The 21,317-nt window shown below is 51.8% G+C and overlaps 1 protein-coding gene and 1 long non-coding RNA gene across 5 annotated transcripts in view; one reads left to right on the top strand and one right to left on the bottom strand.

The window, feature by feature from the left end:
* The window catches only part of HMGXB3 (HMG-box containing 3), a 70,892-nt gene extending 68,596 nt beyond the window's left edge, over nucleotides 1-2,296 (bottom strand). For all 4 annotated transcript variants that reach the window (XM_066590380.1, XM_066590382.1, XM_066590381.1 and 1 more), the window contains exon 1: nucleotides 2,221-2,296. The gene's annotated coding sequence lies outside the window, so the exon portion shown is untranslated. The remainder of the gene's footprint in view (nucleotides 1-2,220) is intronic.
* Nucleotides 2,297-2,373: 77 nt separating this feature from the next.
* LOC136611108 (uncharacterized) lies at nucleotides 2,374-13,351 on the top strand. The gene is made up of 3 exons (XR_010790221.1): nucleotides 2,374-2,433; nucleotides 11,216-11,355; nucleotides 13,135-13,351. It is a non-coding gene; the product is annotated as an uncharacterized lncRNA (long non-coding RNA).
* Nucleotides 13,352-21,317: the final 7,966 nt, after the last annotated feature.

Here is a 21,317-nt window from a genome sequence, read left to right as displayed (position 1 = left end):
TGTTACACAGCACCTCACTACAGAATATCTGACCCAGCGTGTTATACAGCACCTCACTACAGAATATCGGACCCGTGTGTTATACAGCACCTCACTACAGAATATCTGACCCAGCGTGTTATACAGCACCTCACTACAGAATATCTGACCCAGCGTGTTATACAGCACCTCACTACAGAATATCTGACCCCGTGTGTTATACAGCACCTCACTACAGAATATCTGACCCCGCGTGTTATACAGCACCTCACTACAGAATATCTGACCCGTGTGTTACACAGCACCTCACTACAGAATATCTGACCCCGTGTGTTATACAGCACCTCACTACAGAATATCTGACCCCGCGTGTTATACAGCACCTCACTACAGAATATCTGACCCAGCGTGTTATACAGCACCTCACTACAGAATATCTGACCCCGTGTGTTACACAGCACCTCACTACAGAATATCTGACCCGTGTGTTATACAGCACCTCACTACAGAATATCTGACCCAGCGTGTTATACAGCACCTCACTACAGAATATCTGACCCGTGTGTTACACAGCACCTCACTACAGAATACCTGACCCCGTGTGTTATACAGCACCTCACTACAGAATATCTGACCCCGTGTGTTATACACCACCTCACTACAGAATATCTGACCCCGTGTGTTATACAGCACCTCACTACAGAATATCTGACCCCGTGTGTTATACAGCACCTCACTACAGAATATCTGACCCCGTGTGTTATACAGCACCTCACTACAGAATATCGGACCCGTGTGTTATACAGCACCTCACTACAGAATATCTGACCCCGTGTGTTATACAGCACCTCACTACAGAATATCTGACCCCGCGTGTTACACAGCACCTCACTACAGAATATCTGACCCCGTGTGTTATACAGCACCTCACTACAGAATATCTGACCCCGCGTGTTATACAGCACCTCACTACAGAATATCTGACCCCGTGTGTTATACAGCACCTCACTACAGAATATCGGACCCCGTGTGTTATACAGCACCTCACTACAGAATATCTGACCCCGCGTGTTATACAGCACCTCACTACAGAATATCTGACCCCGCGTGTTATACAGCACCTCACTACAGAATATCTGACCCCGTGTGTTATACAGCACCTCACTACAGAATATCTGACCCCGCGTGTTATACAGCACCTCACTACAGAATATCTGACCCCGTGTGTTATACAGCACCTCACTACAGAATATCGGACCCCGTGTGTTATACAGCACCTCACTACAGAATATCTGACCCCGCGTGTTATACAGCACCTCACTACAGAATATCTGACCCCGTGTGTTATACAGCACCTCACTACAGAATATCTGACCCCGTGTTATACAGCACCTCACTACAGAATATCTGACCCCGTGTGTTACACAGCACCTCACTACAGAATATCTGACCCCGTGTGTTATACAGCACCTCACTACAGAATATCTGACCCCGTGTGTTATACAGCACCTCACTACGGAATATCTGACCCCGTGTGTTATACAGCACCTCACTACAGAATATCTGACCCCGTGTGTTATACAGCACCTCACTACAGAATATCTGACCCCGCGTGTTATACAGCACCTCACTACAGAATATCTGACCCAGCGTGTTATACAGCACCTCACTACAGAATATCTGACCCCGTGTGTTATACAGCACCTCACTACAGAATATCTGACCCCGCGTGTTATACAGCACCTCACTACAACACATCATGCCCGAGGGCACTGGCATCTCAAAGAATAAATGTCATAATTACCCACTAATAAGCTCACTATACATGGCAGAGGTAAGATGGGGTGGAGCGCCCCCTACATGAGCCCTGGCTGCTCCCTCCACACCCCACAGACATGGAGGTAGAGCGCCCCCTACATGAGCCCTGGCTGCTCTCTCCACACCCCACAGACATGGAGGTGGAGCGCCCCCTACATGAGCCCTGGCTGCTCCCGTCCACACCCCACCGCCATCATGTCTCGCGCGCTCCCTCGGCCTCCTCTCACCCCTCCCCCTCCGCCTATTCATGTGTCTTCATACTGACTCGGGCACTCCCCAACGTCCAATGAGCGTCCGCCTTATTAACTCCCTACCGGACTTCACCTTTCGGCGCCCCCAACAGCTCGATATATTCGCCATGAAAGCCCCTTTTAGCCCCCGAACGCTGCGGTAAGCCCCGGTACCCCGCTGGCAGTCGCTTACCCGTGTGCTGGCACAAGCGCCGATGTTTAAGGCTTCACTGCTCCTCCATGCCCTCTCCAAGATGGCGGTCTGGTTGCCAGGGCGGAGAAACCAATAGGAGCGTGGAATGAAAGGCGAAGCGCCAATCAGCTGCAGCCTTTTAGCCACGTGTGTCCTGAGGTAGTGGATGGCGGAGTGAGTTGAGATGTTCGCCGGCAGAGCTGTCTAGTGGCAGTAAGTACACAGCTGCTGGCTCTGGGCGGTGAGTCCTCACAGGAGCTGAGAGCCTCCATGCGGGCCGCGGATTATCGGCATGGAATACTCGTTGGAGCCAAATGTCAACAACGGCAGATAAGAGGCGCATGTAGGAATGACTAGGGAGAGGCTGCAAGCCTGGAGGTCCGCTCTTATCCCGGGGCTGCAAGCCTGGAGGTCCGCTCTTATTCCTGGGCTGCAAGCCCGGAGGTCCGCTCTTATCCCGGGGCTGCAAGCCTGGAGGTCCGCTCTTATTCCTGGGCTGCAAGCCTGGAGGTCCGCGCTTATCCCGGGGCTGCAAGCCCGGAGGTCCGCGCTTATCCCGGGGCTGCAAGCCCGGAGGTCCGCTGTTATTCCCGGCTGCAAGCCCGGAGGTCCGCGCTTATCCCGGGGCTGCAAGCCCGGAGGTCCGCGCTTATCCCGGGGCTGCAAGCCCGGAGGTCCGCGCTTATCCCGGGGCTGCAAGCCCGGAGGTCCGCGCTTATCCCGGGGCTGCAAGCCTGGAGGTCCGCGCTTATCCCGGGGCTGCAAGCCCGGAGGTCCGCGCTTATCCCGGGGCTGCAAGCCCGGAGGTCCGCGCTTATCCCGGGGCTGCAAGCCCGGAGGTCCGCGCTTATCCCGGGGCTGCAAGCCCGGAGGTCCGCGCTTATCCCGGGGCTGCAAGCCCGGAGGTCCGCGCTTATCCCGGGGCTGCAAGCCCGGAGGTCCGCGCTTATCCCGGGGCTGCAAGCCCGGAGGTCCGCGCTTATCCCGGGGCTGCAAGCCCGGAGGTCCGCGCTTATCCCGGGGCTGCAAGCCCGGAGGTCCGCGCTTATCGCGGGGCTGCAAGCCCGGAGGTCCGCGCTTATCGCGGGGCTGCAAGCCCGGAGGTCCGCGCTTATCGCGGGGCTGCAAGCCCGGAGGTCCGCGCTTATCGCGGGGCTGCAAGCCCGGAGGTCCGCGCTTATCGCGGGGCTGCAAGCCCGGAGGTCCGCGCTTATCGCGGGGCTGCAAGCCCGGAGGTCCGCGCTTATCGCGGGGCTGCAAGCCCGGAGGTCCGCGCTTATCCCGGGGCTGCAAGCCCGGAGGTCCGCGCTTATCCCGGGGCTGCAAGCCCGGAGGTCCGCGCTTATCCCGGGGCTGCAAGCCCGGAGGTCCGCGCTTATCCCGGGGCTGCAAGCCCGGAGGTCCGCGCTTATCCCGGGGCTGCAAGCCCGGAGGTCCGCGCTTATCCCGGGGCTGCAAGCCCGGAGGTCCGCGCTTATCCCGGGGCTGCAAGCCCGGAGGTCCGCGCTTATCCCGGGGCTGCAAGCCCGGAGGTCCGCGCTTATCCCGGGGCTGCAAGCCCGGAGGTCCGCGCTTATCCCGGGGCTGCAAGCCCGGAGGTCCGCGCTTCTTCCGGGGCTGCAACCCTGGAGGTCCGCGCTTCTTCCGGGGCTGCAACCCTGGAGGTCCGCGCTTCTTCCGGGGCTGCAAGCCCGGAGGTCCTCTCTTATCCCGGGGCTGCAAACCCGGGGGTCCGCGCTTCTTCCGAGGGGCTGCAGGCCCGGGGGTCCGCGCTTCTTCCGAGGGGCTGCAGGCCCGGGGGTCCGCGCTTATTCCGGGGGGCTGCAGGCCCGGGGGTCCGCGCTCATTCCACGGCTGCAAGCCGGGGGGTCCGCGCCTGAAGCCTGCAATGTTACGCTGCACCTAATAATTGACAGTGGCGTAGCAATGCAGCCTAACCTCCCGCGACAAAAAACGCGTTGTGGACCCGTGCCCGCATAGATGCCGCTGCCTGCGATTTTGGATGGGTTTTTTTCCTCTGTGAAATTGCAACTGTAAAGCGTCACGTAAACCACTAATTGCACGTTTTTTTGCTCATACAACTTTTTGGGAGACCTGATATTCGCGCGTGTATGTATATGTATATATATATATATAATCTTCCTGCTTTCTGTTGTACGAGGAGCCTTACGGGACACAAGTGCGCTGCGTAGAAGGACCTTGTGTGAAGAAGCCAGCCCGGGAGGATTAGGCAGCAGAACCGCACCGGCAGTGTGTCCGACTGCCACAATACATGTGAAGAAGGACCGATGTACAGTATATACTCGCTGGAGTGTAGAAGTAGCATCACATGCTTTTAGATTGTGTCTGGGGAGTGAGGGATGAGCACCTCAATATAGTAGTGACACACTGCCCACTGCTAGAAGGGGGGGTGCCAGCTACGTGGTTCGGTGGCAGCTCTGCTACATGTTTACCGCACATGCTTGTAGGTCCCGCTATGGTTTTAGCGCCATGTTGCGATCCAGAGTGCGTATAGCCGACATCGTCCAAAGCACAGACAGAGCCTAAATTGTTGTTAGGCCTCATGTCCTCGTCCGTGCCAGTAAAATGTTGCTGATCTCCCCGCAGCGGTGAACCCGGTGTTTACAAGCCTCGGTAAATTGACAAGGATCACATATGTCTACGAGTGCCCTGTGCATGCCCTCGTATGGCACGCAGTGTATTGGCAGCGGTGCAAACACAACCTATGAAAATACAACCACCTGTCCGTAAGTGAGTTACATGTGATGACGTCACCGTCATCTAATCAGTTACTGGCCTCAGAGCTTCGTCCCTGATCACATGATGGTGATGTCATCACAGGTCCTTCACTTTATTAAAGACCTCCAGAGCCAGACAGCAGTTGCGTGCTTACAGGACCTGTGATGTCACCGTCATGTGATCAGTCACCTGTGTTACTGGAGCCCGGGGTCACATGACCAGAGGATGATCAGTGTGTACGACTCTGCTGTGCTGGTTCAAATAAAAATTGTCACCAGCAGCACAAAAAATCCCCTCATCCAAGATGCAGCGGCCACCAGGACGGTCCCATAAACCAGACTAAATAAAAAGAACGTGGCAGCATCCGTTAGTGCAAGAAGTTCCTTATTGGTTTTATTCTCCCATAATGCAGAACAGCAGCGAGGTTTCGACCTGCAATCAGGTCTTTGTCAAGCTAATTCTGCTGGTTGTGATTCCTACTGTATGGGATGAAGAATGCATGTAGCGGAGCTCGGTGTGTGAGAAGTGCGGGGTAGCGGAGCTGGTTGTGTGTGTGTGTGTGCCATGCGGGGTAGCGGAGCTGAGTGAGTGTGACGTGCGAGGCTGAGTGGGCGTGTTTGGTGTGCGGGGTAGCGGATCTGGCGTGTGTGTGACGTGCGGGGTAGCGGATCTGGCGTGTGTGTGACGTGCGGGGTAGCGGAGCTGGCATGTGTGTGACGTGCGGGGTAGCGGAGCTGGCGTGTGTGGCGTGTGGGGTAGCAGAGCTGGCGTGTGTGTGACGTGCGGGGTAGTGGAGCTGGCATGTGTGTGACGTGCGGTGTAGCGGAGCTGGTGTGTGTGTGTGTGTGTGAGAGACGTGCGGGGTAGCGGAGCTGTGTGTATGTGTGACGTGCGGGGTAGCGGAGCTGTGTGTGTGTGTGACGTGCGGTGTAGCGGAGCTGTGTGTGTGTGTGACGTGCGGGGTAGCGGAGCTGTGTGTGTGACGTGCGGGGTAGCGGAGGTATGTGTGTGTGACGTGCGGGGTAGCGGAGCTGTGTGTGTGTGACGTGCGGGGTAGCGGAGCTGTGTGTGTGTGTGTGTGAGAGACGTGCGGGGTAGCGGAGCTGTGTGTGTGTGACGTGCAGGGTAGCGGAGCTGTGTGTGTGTGTGACGTGCGGGGTAGCGGAGCTGTGTGTGTGTGACGTGCGGGGTAGCGGAGCTGTGTGTGTGTGACGTGCGGGGTAGCGGAGCTGTGTGTGTGACGTGCGGGGTAGCGGAGCTGTGTGTGTGTGTGTGTGTGACGTGCGGGGTAGCGGAGCTGTGTGTGTGACGTGCGGGGTAGCGGAGCTGTGTGTGTGTGACGTGCGGGGTAGCGGAGCTGTGTGTGTGTGAGACGTGCGGGGTAGCGGAGCTGTGTGTGTGTGAGACGTGCGGGGTAGCGGAGCTGTGTGTGTGTGAGACGTGCGGGGTAGCGGAGCTGTGTGTGTGTGTGAGACGTGTGGGGTAGCGGAGCTGTGTGTGTGTGAGACGTGCGGGGTAGCGGAGCTGTGTGTGTGTGAGACGTGCGGGGTAGCGGAGCTGTGTGTGTGTGAGACGTGCGGGGTAGCGGAGCTGTGTGTGTGTGAGACGTGCGGGGTAGCGGAGCTGTGTGTGTGTGAGACGTGCGGGGTAGCGGAGCTGTGTGTGTGTGAGACGTGCGGGGTAGCGGAGCTGTGTGTGTGTGAGACGTGCGGGGTAGCGGAGCTGTGTGTGTGTGAGACGTGCGGGGTAGCGGAGCTGTGTGTGTGTGACGTGCGGGGTAGCGGAGCTGGGTGTGAGGCGTGGGGTGGCGGAGCTGGTGTGTGTGTGACGTGCGGCGTAGCGGAGCTGTGTGTGTGTGACATGCGGGGTAGCGGAGCTGTGTGTGTGAGACGTGCGGGGTAGCGGAGCTGTGTGTGTGTGAGACGTGCGGGGTAGCGGAGCTGTGTGTGTGTGAGACGTGCGGGGTAGCGGAGCTGTGTGTGTGTGACGTGCGGGGTAGCGGAGCTGGGTGTGAGGCGTGGGGTGGCGGAGCTGGTGTGTGTGTGACGTGCGGCGTAGCGGAGCTGTGTGTGTGTGACATGCGGGGTAGCGGAGCTGTGTGTGTGTGACGTGCGGGGTAGCGGAGCTGTGTGTGTGACGTGCGGGGTAGCGGAGCTGTGTGTTTGTGACGTGCGGGGTAGCGGAGCTGGCGTGTGTGTGTGAGACGTTACTATTCTGGAGTCCTGAATAGTAAAACCGCCTTGTTCCAACACCGCCTCCCCTACCTCACTACATGTAGGGGCAGGTTTGCCATTCAGAGCATATTAAAAGCTGCAGCCCTGGACATATTGGTTGTCACCCAGCTTTCCCAGGAACAGCTAGAACTAGGAAAAATGGCTGGATAGACTTCTCGAATACTTGACAGATGCAGATGGCTCGAGGCCTTTTTGCTGGGACCAAATCTTGAAGCCAGAAGACCTGGATTCTGGTGTAGCGACCAATCTATAGACACAAGCATAAGATGCTTCAGTGACTCATCTCAGGATTGGAGCAGATGCCATAATGGCCACCGCCGAACATTCCAGCACTTACCGTGAATTATCAGTATTATGCCAATAAAACTCTATATAGTGTTCCCTTCCCCCGCTGCGGGGATAAGAGATAGTCCTGGAGTCGGTGTCTTATTTATAAGCGTCTTTTATGCGGGGCTTGTAGCCCAGAGTCAGATCCTGCAAGATCAGAATTCTGCCTTCCTGGACCACTTGTTGGGTGGAAGGTGGGGGAGCCATAGGGAGGGGCGGGGGACTAGGGCAGGGGATTTGGTATGCCTCCCTGAAGAGGTGGGTTTTTAAGGCAAGTCTGAAGTTCCGTGCGTCGGGGATTGTCTTTATGCCTTGGGGGTAGAGTGTTCCAGAGGATGGGTGCTGCTCTGGTGAAGTCCTATAGGCGAGCATGTGAGGTTCGTATTAGAGGGGTGTTAAGTCTGAGTGTGTTAGCAGATTGGAGTGAGTGGGCTGGGTGGTGTACTGACAGTAGGGAGGCGATGTATGGTGGCGCAGTGCCATGGAGGGCTCTGTGGCTGAGGGGGAGGAGTGTGAATTTAGTTCTGCAGTGGGTGGGCAGCCAATGTTGATGATGGTGCCAGACACCGGAATGGAGATGTGGAGGGGAGGTTGGTTGGAAGGCAAAACGACAAGGGGGTGAGTTCTAGAGGGGTTAAAGGGGTTGTCCCGCGGCAGCAAGTGGGTCTATACACTTCTGTATGGCCATATTAATGCACTTTGTAATGTACATTGTGCATTAATTATGAGCCATACAGAAGTTATAAAAAGTTATTCACTTACCTGTTCCGTTGCTGGCGTCCTCGTTTCCATGGAGCCGACTAATTTTCGCCGTCTAATGGCCAAATTAGACGCGCTTGCGCAGTCCGGGTCTTCTTATCTTCTCAATGGGGCTCCGTGTAGCTCCGCCCCGTCACGTGCCGATTCCAGCCAATCAGGAGGCTGGAATCGGCAATGGACTGCACAGAAGCCCTGCGGTCCACGGAGGGAGAAGATACCGGCGGCCATCTTCACCGGGTAAGTAAGAAGTCACCGGAGCGCGGGGATTCAGGTAAGCGCTGTCCGGTGATCTTTTTTAACCCCTGCATCGGGGTTGTCTCGCGCCGAACGGGGGGGGCTAATTGCAATGGGGAGAAGCGGGGGGGATGGGGCTAATTCTCGGAACTTAGCCCCGCCTTCGCCCCACCTCCTTTCATTGCAAATAGTGCAGAGGGGTGGAGAGGAGGCAGAGAGGGGCAGGAGCTCAGTTCCTGCTCCGGGCTCTTCCATCCTCTCCCCCCTGCACACGAGGACAACGTATATCGGCTCGGCGTGAAAACCGAGCCGATATACGTTCGTGGGAATGCAGCCTGAGGGTGAATTCACATGAACGTATATCGGCTCGGTTTTCATGCCGAGCCGATATACGTTGTCCTCCTGTGCAGGGGGGGAAGCTGGAAGAGCCAGGAGCAGGAACTGAGCTCTCGCCTCCTCTCCGCCTCCCTCTGCACTATTTGCAATGAGAGGAGGTGGGATGGGGTAGGGCTAAGGTCCGAGAATTAGCCCCGCCCCTGTTCCACCTCTCCCCATTGCAAATAGTGCAGAGGAGGCAGAGAGGGGGGGGCGGGAGCTCAGTTCCTGCTCCTGGCTCTTCCATCCTCCCCCCCCCCCCCCCCCCCTGCACACGAGGACGACGTATATCGGCTCGGCGTGAAAACCGAGCCGATATACGTCCATGTGAATGCACCCTGAGGGACAGCTTTGAGAGATCATTTTGCATAAAAATTAATTGGTATTTAAGTAGCTACTCAAATACTGAAATACCAATTAGGTATGCAAATGAAGGCTATTATCTGTGCTCAGATCCTTTGTTCTCCATGGAGAAACAATGCTATCAGCACTCCCCATAGAGAACTACTGATAAAAGTGAGGGACAAGTTTTATGTTGGACTGATTTCAAGGATCAGCCGAAAAGACGATGGGCGTACATTTACACGCACCGATTATCGCTAAAACGATCGCCGATTAGCTTTTTTTTTTGCGATAATCGTCCAGTGTAAATGGGCCTTTATTGCCTGCCCTCTCGTCTGTGGCATGCAGCATGTCGAAAAAATGTAGTGTTTGCACAATGAGGAAGTCATGTGGAGGGGTGAGAGTGCAGAGCAGATAGGTGTTCTATGCAAGAATGGGTAGGTGGCGTGGAAGGGGTTAAAGGGGTTGTCCCGCGCCGAAACGGGTTTGTTTTTTTAACCCCCCCTCCCCCCCGTTCGGCGCGAGACAACCCCGATGCAGGGGTTAAAAAAACAAACCGGAGAGTGCTTACCTGAATCCCGGCGGTACTGTGCCTCCATATGCTGTCCCCCATGTACTGTACCTCCATATGCTGTGTCCCCCATGTACTGTACCTCCATATGCTGTGTCCCCCATGTACTGTGCCTCCATATGTTGCCGTCCGCCTTGTACTGTGCCTCCATATGCTGTCCTCCTTGTACTGTGCCTCCATATGCTGTCCCCCCATGTACTGTGCCTCCATATGCTGTCCCCCCATGTACTGTGCCTCCATATGCTGTCCCCCCATGTACTGTGCCTCCATATGCTGTCCCCCCATGTACTGTGCCTCCATATGCTGTCCCCCCATGTACTGTGCCTCCATATGGTGCCCCCCATGTGCTGTGCCTCCATATAGTGCCCCCCATGTACTGTGCCTCCATATGGTGCCCCCCATGTACTGTGCCTCCATATGGTGCCCCCATGTACTGTGCCTCCATATGGTGCCCCCCATGTACTGTGCCTCCATGTACTGTGCTTCTACGTACCGTGCCTGCTGTTCCTGCCTGACTGTGCCTCTATATACAGTCCTCCCCATATACAGTCCTCCCCATGTACTGTCCTCCCCATGTACTGTCCTCCCCATGTACTGTCCTCCCCATGTACTGTCCTCCCCATGTGCTGTCCTCCCCATGTGCTGTCCTCCCCATGTGCTGTCCTCCCCATGTACTGTGCCTCCATGTGCTGTCCTCCCCATGTACTGTGCCTCCGTGTGCTGTCCTCCCCATGTACTGTGCCTCCGTGTGCTGTCCTCCCCATGTACTGTGCCTCCGTGTGCTGTCCTCCCCATGTACTGTGCCTCCGTGTGCTGTCCTCCCCATGTACTGTGCCTCCATGTGCTGTCCTCCCCATGTACTGTGCCTCCATGTGCTGTCCTCCCCATGTACTGTGCCTCCGTGTGCTGTCCTCCCCATGTACTGTGCCTCCGTGTGCTGTCCTCCCCATGTACTGTGCCTCCGTGTGCTGTCCTCCCCATGTACTGTGCCTCCGTGTGCTGTCCTCCCCATGTACTGTGCCTCCGTGTGCTGTCCTCCCCATGTACTGTGCCTCCGTGTGCTGTCCTCCCCATGTAACCAAATTCGCTGTACTAGCGATAAGCATGGTTTAGTTAGTATTGTCTTCTTTATTTGCTCTCATTACATGTTTTTTCTATTACTTGCCCTGCAGCGCCCCCTATTTGTAGGTGACACTATAGCGCTGAACGGGCTTGTTCATGAATGGAATGCCAGAATTACAGTGGAGACTGACACCTACACAGACAGGGGAATTGTAACTCACAACAATGCCAGCCAGGTTGAGTGGAGTGTTAGTCGCCCGGTCCCATGGGCACTGCGGTCACCTCCATTAGTGCCAGGAGGTGGTGGTAGTGGAGGATAGAGGAGACTTTTATAATTTATCTTCTATTCTAGGGCAGAGAGCGAAGAGACGGTGAAGAGAGAACCAAAGCCGAACTACAAGACCACCGAGAGGACCCCGTCTCTGATACTGACAGCCAGAAGATTTATTTATTTATGCACAGGATTCATTGCAGAGAAGTCAACACATGCTGGTAGGTCATATCTGCTAGTCATGGCTGGCCTGAGCCACAGTGTGCTGGCGAGCAGATCGTAGGGGGCGCCAGGCGGATGGAGGCAATCACTGTCCTTAAGCCTGCTTGGCCAGATGATCTTCCTCCATGCGGCAGGGTTTGTGGAGCTGCATGAATCATCTTCCTCCTGACTCTGTCTTCTCCACGCTGATGCTGCTGTCAGTCTATCAGCAACCCTGCATTTGTACTGGATTATATCTTTCTCCAGCAGGTTTCAGGGTATTCTGTAGCTTCCTAATTGTATAGTGTGCACACATAATGAAAGAAACCAATCGGACACAAGGTATCAGCCTTGAATCTCAACCAGCTCTCTGACGTTACAATCCCACAGCCCTAATTTATTGAAACACATAATACCTGCCCTTTATGGGCGTTTACCAGATTACAACAGTAACGTATACATACGGTATTCTTATTCGCTGGGTCATATAGAATTCCCCGTCCCCCTCCCCCTCTCCACCTTCTTTCAAGTCCAGTGTATGTGTGGATTTTGTCCTCTCAGCATGCGGTCAGCAGAAGTAGTTCTTTGTCAGAGAGGGGTGAGGGAAGGGCTGGGAAAACACCCAAAATGAATACACGTAATAAAGTATAGGAATGTGACTTTAACTCTTTGCCTCCATATGCTGTCCCCCCATGTACTGTGCCTCCATATGCTGTCCCCCCATGTACTGTGCCTCCATATGCTGTCCCCCCATGTACTGTGCCTCCATATGCTGTCCCCCCATGTACTGTGCCTCCATATGGTGCCCCCCATGTGCTGTGCCTCCATATGGTGCCCCCCATGTGCTGTGCCTCCATATAGTGCCCCCCATGTACTGTGCCTCCATATGGTGCCCCCCATGTGCTGTGCCTCCATATGGTGCCCCCCATGTACTGTGCCTCCATATGGTGCCCCCCATGTACTGTGCCTCCATATGGTGCCCCCATGTACTGTGCCTCCATATGGTGCCCCCCATGTACTGTGCCTCCATGTACTGTGCTTCTACGTACCGTGCCTGCTGTTCCTGCCTGACTGTGCCTCTATATACAGTCCTCCCCATATACAGTCCTCCCCATATACAGTCCTCCCCATGTACTGTCCTCCCCATGTACTGTCCTCCCCATGTACTGTCCTCCCCATGTGCTGTCCTCCCCATGTGCTGTCCTCCCCATGTACTGTGCCTCCATGTGCTGTCCTCCCCATGTACTGTGCCTCCGTGTGCTGTCCTCCCCATGTACTGTGCCTCCGTGTGCTGTCCTCCCCATGTACTGTGCCTCCGTGTGCTGTCCTCCCCATGTACTGTGCCTCCGTGTGCTGTCCTCCCCATGTACTGTGCCTCCGTGTGCTGTCCTCCCCATGTACTGTGCCTCCGTGTGCTGTCCTCCCCATGTACTGTGCCTCCGTGTGCTGTCCTCCCCATGTAACCAAATTTGCTGTACTAGCGATAAGCATGGTTTAGTTAGTATTGTCTTCTTTATTTGCTCTCATTACATGTTTTTTCTATTACTTGCCCTGCAGCGCCCCCTATTTGTAGGTGACACTATAGCGCTGAACGGGCTTGTTCATGAATGGAATGCCAGAATTACAGTGGAGACTGACACCTACACAGACAGGGGAATTGTAACTCACAACAATGCCAGCCAGGTTGAGTGGAGTGTTAGTCGCCCGGTCCCATGGGCACTGCGGTCACCTCCATTAGTGCCAGGAGGTGGTGGTAGTGGAGGATAGAGGAGACTTTTATAATTTATCTTCTATTCTAGGGCAGAGAGCGAAGAGACGGTGAAGAGAGAACCAAAGCCGAACTACAAGACCACCGAGAGGACCCCGTCTCTGATACTGACAGCCAGAAGATTTATTTATTTATGCACAGGATTCATTGCAGAGAAGTCAACACATGCTGGTAGGTCATATCTGCTAGTCATGGCTGGCCTGAGCCACAGTGTGCTGGCGAGCAGATCGTAGGGGGCGCCAGGCGGATGGAGGCAATCACTGTCCTTAAGCCTGCTTGGCCAGATGATCTTCCTCCATGCGGCAGGGTTTGTGGAGCTGCATGAATCATCTTCCTCCTGACTCTGTCTTCTCCACGCTGATGCTGCTGTCAGTCTATCAGCAACCCTGCATTTGTACTGGATTATATCTTTCTCCAGCAGGTTTCAGGGTATTCTGTAGCTTCCTAATTGTATAGTGTGCACACATAATGAAAGAAACCAATCGGACACAAGGTATCAGCCTTGAATCTCAACCAGCTCTCTGACGTTACAATCCCACAGCCCTAATTTATTGAAACACATAATACCTGCCCTTTATGGGCGTTTACCAGATTACAACAGTAACGTATACATACGGTATTCTTATTCGCTGGGTCATATAGAATTCCCCGTCCCCCTCCCCCTCTCCACCTTCTTTCAAGTCCAGTGTATGTGTGGATTTTGTCCTCTCAGCATGCGGTCAGCAGAAGTAGTTCTTTGTCAGAGAGGGGTGAGGGAAGGGCTGGGAAAACACCCAAAATGAATACACGTAATAAAGTATAGGAATGTGACTTTAACTCTTTCCTTATGCAGTGGAGCTTTATATTAGGCTTAAGTTATAAAACACATCTTTCACCATGCCATTGTCCAGCAATTACCATAATGAAATTATGCAGCCATTAGCCTCTACAGAGTTAAATCACTACAGCTGCGTAATACATCTAGTTTATTACAAATCAATAGACATTTTACGCTAACTAATCATCATGTCTACTACACATTCAGTCGCTCAGTTCTACAACTGTACTTACGTTTTGTGCTTAGTTCTGACATTGTATGTACTGAAGTTGGTTCTGGTATATTATCTATATAGTGAGCTTGGTTCTGGCGCTGTATTCATATTATCAGTTTGGTTCCCTTTTATGGTACTAGTGGGGTGCTTAGGTACACACGGCGCAGAGCTCCCTAATCTACACCCACGCCGAGTCCCTTCCTGGAGATAGTCCTGATGGTGGACACGTCCAGGCCGCCAACTCTGACTCTACGCTTACTAGGGGGGACAGGCAGGGACCGCAGTACCTATGCAAGAGACAACTACCCACTAGCACTGACAGGAAAGGCAGATGACAAGAACCAACACGAAACAATACAAACAGAACAGAGGCAGATGATAAGGCCTGGCTGATAACAGCAAGGTCTAGCAGACAAACTGACAGAAGCAAGATGCAAACAGAGCCGGACTGGAATACCCTAGCTGATAACAGCGAGGTCTAGCGGACAAGCTGACAGAAGCAGGATACCAAGCGAAGCAGACTGGCTAGAAGACTGAGGGAATGGCACAAAGTACCAAGGCCAGATTACCAGCAGGTCAGAGTAGCTGGACAACACAGCAGACACTGAAAATAAAAACAAGGGCTAGCGGACAGGCCTGGTAGAAAACAGAAAGTAAAGCAGACAATAGCAAGGTCCAAGGGACAAGAGAATCAGAACAATAATCAGCCCCTCCCAAGCAGCATAAGCTGGATCTTAAAGGGGGGCGGGAGGAGCCAATAGGTGGATAGACCTGTCAATCACCAGCACACATCTCACACATAGCAGGGTAATTAACCTGACTTGAGGGCACAGGAGATGTAAACCCTGGCTCGTCTGGACAGAACAAGGTGTGCTGGCAAGGTTAACTATGAGCAGACAGGCGTAACAGTTCCAATGCTGTATTTATGGTATGACCTTTGTACTGGTGCTGAATTTATATACTAAGGTTGGTTCTGGTATTTTATCTGTTTACCGAACTTGGTTCTGCTACTGTATTTATATTATGAGCTTGGTTCTGATGCTGTATCTATGTACTGAGGTTGCTTTGTTTTGTATTTATGTTATGACTTTGGTTCTGGTCCTGTATCTATGTATTGAGCTTGCTTCTGTTAGAGTATTTATTCCCTGATCTGTTCTGCTGTGGAAATGCTGCTCTCCTACGTCTTTCTGCACCCACAGAATACAGGCAGACTGCACATCAGTAAAAAATGTATATATTTTTTCTTATGATATTGTAGTAGAAATGATGATTAATTAGCGTAAAATGTCTATTGATTTGTATAAACTAGATGTATTATGCAGCTGTAGTGATTTAACTCTGTAGAGGCTGATAGTGGCATACTTTCATTATGGTAATTGCTGGACAATGGCATGGTGAAAGATGTGTGCTATAACATTAGTCCAATGTAAAGTTCCAATGCAGCCTCTCTAGGGTTAAATTACATAGGTCTTCAGCTAGCTGGGAATTACAGCTTGGGTGTCTCACTTACCTTCCCCCTTCTCAACTGCTAGAACAAAAGGAGAAGTTTATATCTATAGAACAAAGGACCTCATGGTCTTACAGAGACAGACGCTGGGAGGAGAAGGAGGAGGAAGGGAGGGGACTCAGTTGGCTGGAGACCCAATAATTATGCTCATGGACCACGTATGTAATATGTCATACGCCCATAAAGGGCAGGTATTATGTGTGTTAATAAATTAGGGCTCTGGCATTGTTACGCCCAGAGCTAGTTGAGATTCAAGACTAACAGCTTGTGTCTGACTGGTTGCTTTCATTGCTTGCGTACGCCAAACTACATAATTAGTAAGCTACAGAATACCCCAGAACCTGCTGGAGAAATTAACATCCACAGCAATGTTTCACACAGGGTGCCACCTAGCGTAATGCCAGCACCGGTGCTGGTGTACACCATAGTTGACCAGCAGGTACCCGGTTGATGCTAGATAGTTTATAAGCCAGTCGTGCCGGGTCTCACCCTCCACTTCCTTAAATTACTGCTTGATGCCACTTTGCATGTATGTTCCATGGTCCAGCACTCTTATAGGCATCCCTCTAGGGTGTTTGCGGTCATCATGCTCTTCACCTTGTGTAACCCTAAACTTTCTCCAGGGGATGCTTGGACGGCAGCCTAGGCCGATGCCAAACCTCATTAGGGTTCACCCTTTGGCAAGGGTTTTATGGTAATCTGCACCCTTGGATCTTTTTTGCACTTTGGTGACAGCACACCCTAAATAAAAGACCGGGCCAGAAATGCGCCATGCCTATAGCACAAATATAAGTACAAATTCTTATATCTGAGACTTTGGCTAAATTTCCGTTGGAAGATCCCAAACTAACCTATACTTTGTCAAAACAACACATTATCAGTCTCTTCGAGCAAGAGAGACGCAGCGCTTGTGTTACAACCAACTGGCGAGAAGAGCCATTCTCACGGTGAAGGTTCAGCTCAATCTTCCTGGTCACGATTCTTCCTAGTCACTTGGACCTCGGGCCGTGGCCTTCCTCTGTCTCAGACTTGTTACCCGCAGCCCCCGTCATACTGATTTGGACATTCTACTGTTGCAGACCCGCTGCTCAAGTCTTCTACTTGATTCAATGGAAAGGTGCACTGCACATAGCAAGGGCATATGCTCAACGATAGCTCCTGGGTTACTGTGTCACAAACTTGGCGGAAGTTCGCATACTGACTACTATTCTGATGCGGGAGGGAGACCACCTGCACCCTCTGTTCTACCCCATATTATCATTTCCTTGGCCACGGTGTACTTCTCTGCCAGACTGGCCCGCACTCTTATATGGCTCATCCAGTGCCACGCTCCAGAGTCCGCACACTCATTTCTGCGGCATCTTCTTAAGGTGGTGTCCAGCCTCCAGTCTGCAGCCACATCTAACATGAACATAGCCTTACCAAGAGTTACACCAACTAATCTGTACCTACAAACTATCCCAAACCCAAGAGCATACGTACCACAGAGTCAAACCATGCAGCTCACAGGAGGCTTCTGGAAGGAGGGCCCAGCAGTGGTTGGTCCATCCGTAAGGAGCTCTTACTGCACTGCGGATGCTGACTGTATCTGTGAGTCCTGCAGTTTGGCCAAAAACATCGAGGACACCCAGGGGAGCTCCCATCACGAGGTGACCTGAGCCTAACAGCTTAGGTGGCGGTCTGCGGGACCTGAGGCGTCGGTCTGCGGGACCTCAGGCAGCGGTGGCTTGCCACCCAGCTGCTAATTATATTTTAGCAGCCATATTAATGGCCAGTGAAAAATAATTGCCAGGTGCACCTGCGAGCCGGTCAGGCAGCAACCCCACAAACATTCAACTTACTTGCCCCACTACTCTCGCTACTGTGATTAGAGTGTGACCCTGACCTGCAACCACTCAACCCCAACATCTGTATTCCTGCATACAGATGCAATGCAGAGAGTTCAGGGGTCACACTAATCAGAGTAGTGGCAGCTGCCACCACCGCTGGACAGGAGCAACTGGGTGAGTGAGTCGAATGCTTGTAGGTCACTGCCATGCTAAAGCTAAACTACAGGGGACACTATGGGGGGCTCACTATTACTACTGGGGACGCTATGGGAGATACTATTGCTACTGGGGTGGCTAATGGGGTCACTATTACTACTGAGGGCATTAAGGGGTTCACTATTACTACTGGGGCGACTAGGGGGGAACAATATTACTACTGGAACCACTATGGAGGATACTATTACTACTGGGATTACTTACTACTAAGGCCATTAAGCCATTTAGGACCAGCCACTGTATATATACGGCGGCTGGTCCTGGGCTTAGAGGACTGCCGATAGTAAAAATACGGCGGTGCTCTAAGTCTCCTGCCTCTGCAATCAGTCAGAGGCAGGAACGGGTTATCAGCTGTTAGTAACAGCTGATAACCCAGAGCAGAAGGCAGGAGGGGTTTTTAACCCTTCCTGCCTTCTGCTTCCCCGATATCCAGTGCTCAATGAGCACTGTATGGGGAAACTGAAAGTAACATTTACTTTCAGTACGGGAGCCTCGGGGGGGTCATGTGACCTCCCAGGATTCCCTGCTATGCAGAGCTCGAGGGTCAGACTAGACCCTGGCAGCTCTGCAGGTGACTAATGTCACCACAGGGGTTGCTTTCCCCTATAACAATGGGCTCCTATGGATGCCCTAGCTATAGTGGAAAAGTGTCAAATAAAGTTAAAAAAAAAAAAAAAGTGAGTGTCCCCCAGAGGTCTTACATGATGTCATGGGGGACATAGATAGTAAAAAACACAATTGCATACATAAGTGAAACAAAACAACAGAATAAAACAACAATACATACAAAAGAAAGAGAATAACACAAAGCCGACACCAACAAAAACCGTTGCAGTATGCGCCCTGTAAACCCAAACCATACATACTATATATCAAAACGTCCGAAATAAATAGAGGAACCCGTTTCCATACTTTATTTTAGTGTAAATATAAAAATAATTTTAAAAAAAACTATAAATTTTAAAAAAATCATTTTTTTAGCATTTTACCCCCAATAAAACTAAAAAACGGGGAAAAAAGTCAGTGAAAAAGATATTAAAAAAATAGTCCTATATGTCACGGGAAAAAAAACGCAGCAAAAATAATTTTGGTAGCTAAAGGAAAAAAAATGGAGCGGTAAAACCGCCACATGGGTAAAATCCCTAAAAAGTGTCTGGTCCTTAAGGTACAAAACAACTTGGTCCTTAAGGGGTTATGGGGGTCTATTGCAGCCACTATGGAAGGGGGTGTCGCTATTACTGCTCTGACCACTATGTGGGATACTATTACTATTGGGATAGCTAATTGGGGTCACTATTACTAAGGGGGCATTAAAGAAGTTACTTTTTCTATTCAGACCACTATTGGGGCAACTACTATGGATATTATTACTCTGTCACTTTAGACCAGTGTCAGTGGTTCAAATATGTTTTGGGTATCTTATGTATTGGCACTTTCACTGCCTGTAAAATAAGTGTTTTTTTTGTGTATGTGGGAGGAGGGGGGCACCATTTTACACTTTTGATCTTTGACACATTCCCAAATTCAACCAAAGAAATTGTTTGCTGATAACGAGAATGCCGCTTGTGCGGTTACAGTCAGGCTGCAGCAGAAGCGCTGTGCTATGCAAGCACGGTGAGTCCCAAAAGTTGCATTGCGACTGAATTCTGTTCTTTTTCTCTCCAGTAATGGACTAGGTTTCCTCCTTTCTCCTTTCCGAGTATTCCTAGGTACTGGCGAACACCTGCTCCACCCTGGGCCTGAGATGGGGATCCGCAGGTACTAGGGAGACAAGTCATGCCCAAGGCCTCTTCACATGCGTTGGGGCTCAGGATACAGGTCTTGACTAGGATGTGGTAACAGCTTTGCATTTCTATTTTGTGTGATCTGAATTCTTAGTCTTAATTGATTGCCTGGCTTGTATTCTATATGACTCAGTAGATCCACTATTGTTCTATCCACTTTTTATTCTATTGTTTAAGTCTGCAATCCAGATTCTCATTTTCTCACACTATACATATGTTTTTAACTACTATTTTGTTTTGCAAAATATACATCATGTGTTTTTTGTTAGCCATTAAAAGGTATCATATCTACAAGATTATGTGGTTTGATGGGAACAATCACAATTTGCTCTACTGGCTAAGACAGTACCAAACCTTTTTCATTGGAGCAATCTAAGCACAGTTAAGTCCGCACATCGCAGATCCACTGCAGACATTTCTGTAAGGATCAGTTCCATCTAGAAAAGTATAAAAGGAAACCAGAACCAAAATAAAGAAGCCTCGTTGGACCAATTAAAATTCGTTGCAGTTTGTAGGACTGTCTGCATGTCACTACAATAAACCTGGATGATACCTTTGCCCCCTGCAGATCATTGCTCCTGACCTTGTGATACCATTGGGATAGATTTATGGGCAAACTTGGAAAGTAATTGGTGCCCACGTATCCTCCACACCCCCCATTCAGAGTACGTCAGAGAATCTTCTGTTTTGCCAATTGTTTGCTAGGCAAGCATAAAATGTCTCGCTGCGGAGACTACTGGCCTTTATATGTGAGGAAAACCAGCCCCCCAGTACCGGACACTACTAGCCCTTATATGTGAAGAAGACGAGCCCTCTAGTACCGGTGACTAATGGCCTTTATATGTGAGGAAGACGAGCCTCCCAGTACCGGAGCCTACTGGCATTTATATGTGAGGAAGAACAGCCCTCCAGTACTGGCGACTACTGGCCTATATATGTAAGGAAGACGAGCCCTCCAGTACCGGTGACTACTGGCCTTTATATGTGAGGAAGACCAGCCCCCCAGTACCGGAGACTACTAGCCCTTATATGTGAAGAAGACAAGCCCTCTAGTACCGGTGACTAATGGCCTTTATATGTGAGGAAGACGAGCCTCCCAGTACCATTGACTAATGGCCTTTATATGTGAGGAAGACCAGCCCCCCACTACCGGAGCCTACTGGCCTTTATATGTGAGGAAGAGCAGCCCTCCAGTACTGGCGACTACTGGCCTATATATGTGAGGAAGACGAGCCCTCCAGTAGCGGTGACTACTGGCCTTTATATGTGAGGAAGACCAGCCCTCCAGTACCGGTGAATACTGGCTTTTATATGTGATGAAGACCAGCCCCCCAGTACCGGACACTACTGGAGTTTATATGTGAGGAAGACGAGCCCCACAGTACCGGAGCCTACTGGCCTTTATATGTGATGAAGACCAACCTCCAGTCTTGCTGACTACTGACCTTTATATGTGAGGAAGAGCAGCCTTCCAGTATTAGGGACTACTAGCCTTTACATATGAGGAAGAGCAGCCCTCCAGTACTGGTGAATACTGGCCTTTATATGTGAGGAAGAGCAGCTCTCCAGTATCGGAGACTACTGGCTTTTATATGTGAGGAAGAGCAGCCCGCCAGTAACGGGAACTACTGGCCTTTACATGTAAGGAAGACCAGCCCCCCAGTACCGGAGCCTACCGGCCTTTATATGTGAAGACCAGCTCCCCAGTACTGGTGACTACAGGTCTTTATATGTGAGGAAGACCAGCTCACCAGTACCGGCGACTATTGGCCTTTATATGTGAGGAAGACCAGCCCTCTATTACCGGTGACTACTGGCCATTATATGTGATGAAGACCAGTCTCCGG

This window comes from Eleutherodactylus coqui, chromosome 2 (assembly GCF_035609145.1).
Source record: "Eleutherodactylus coqui strain aEleCoq1 chromosome 2, aEleCoq1.hap1, whole genome shotgun sequence".
NCBI lineage: Eukaryota > Metazoa > Chordata > Amphibia > Anura > Eleutherodactylidae > Eleutherodactylus > Eleutherodactylus coqui.
Note: the sequence above shows the minus strand (reverse complement) of the source record. Positions and strands in the feature narration are given on the sequence as shown.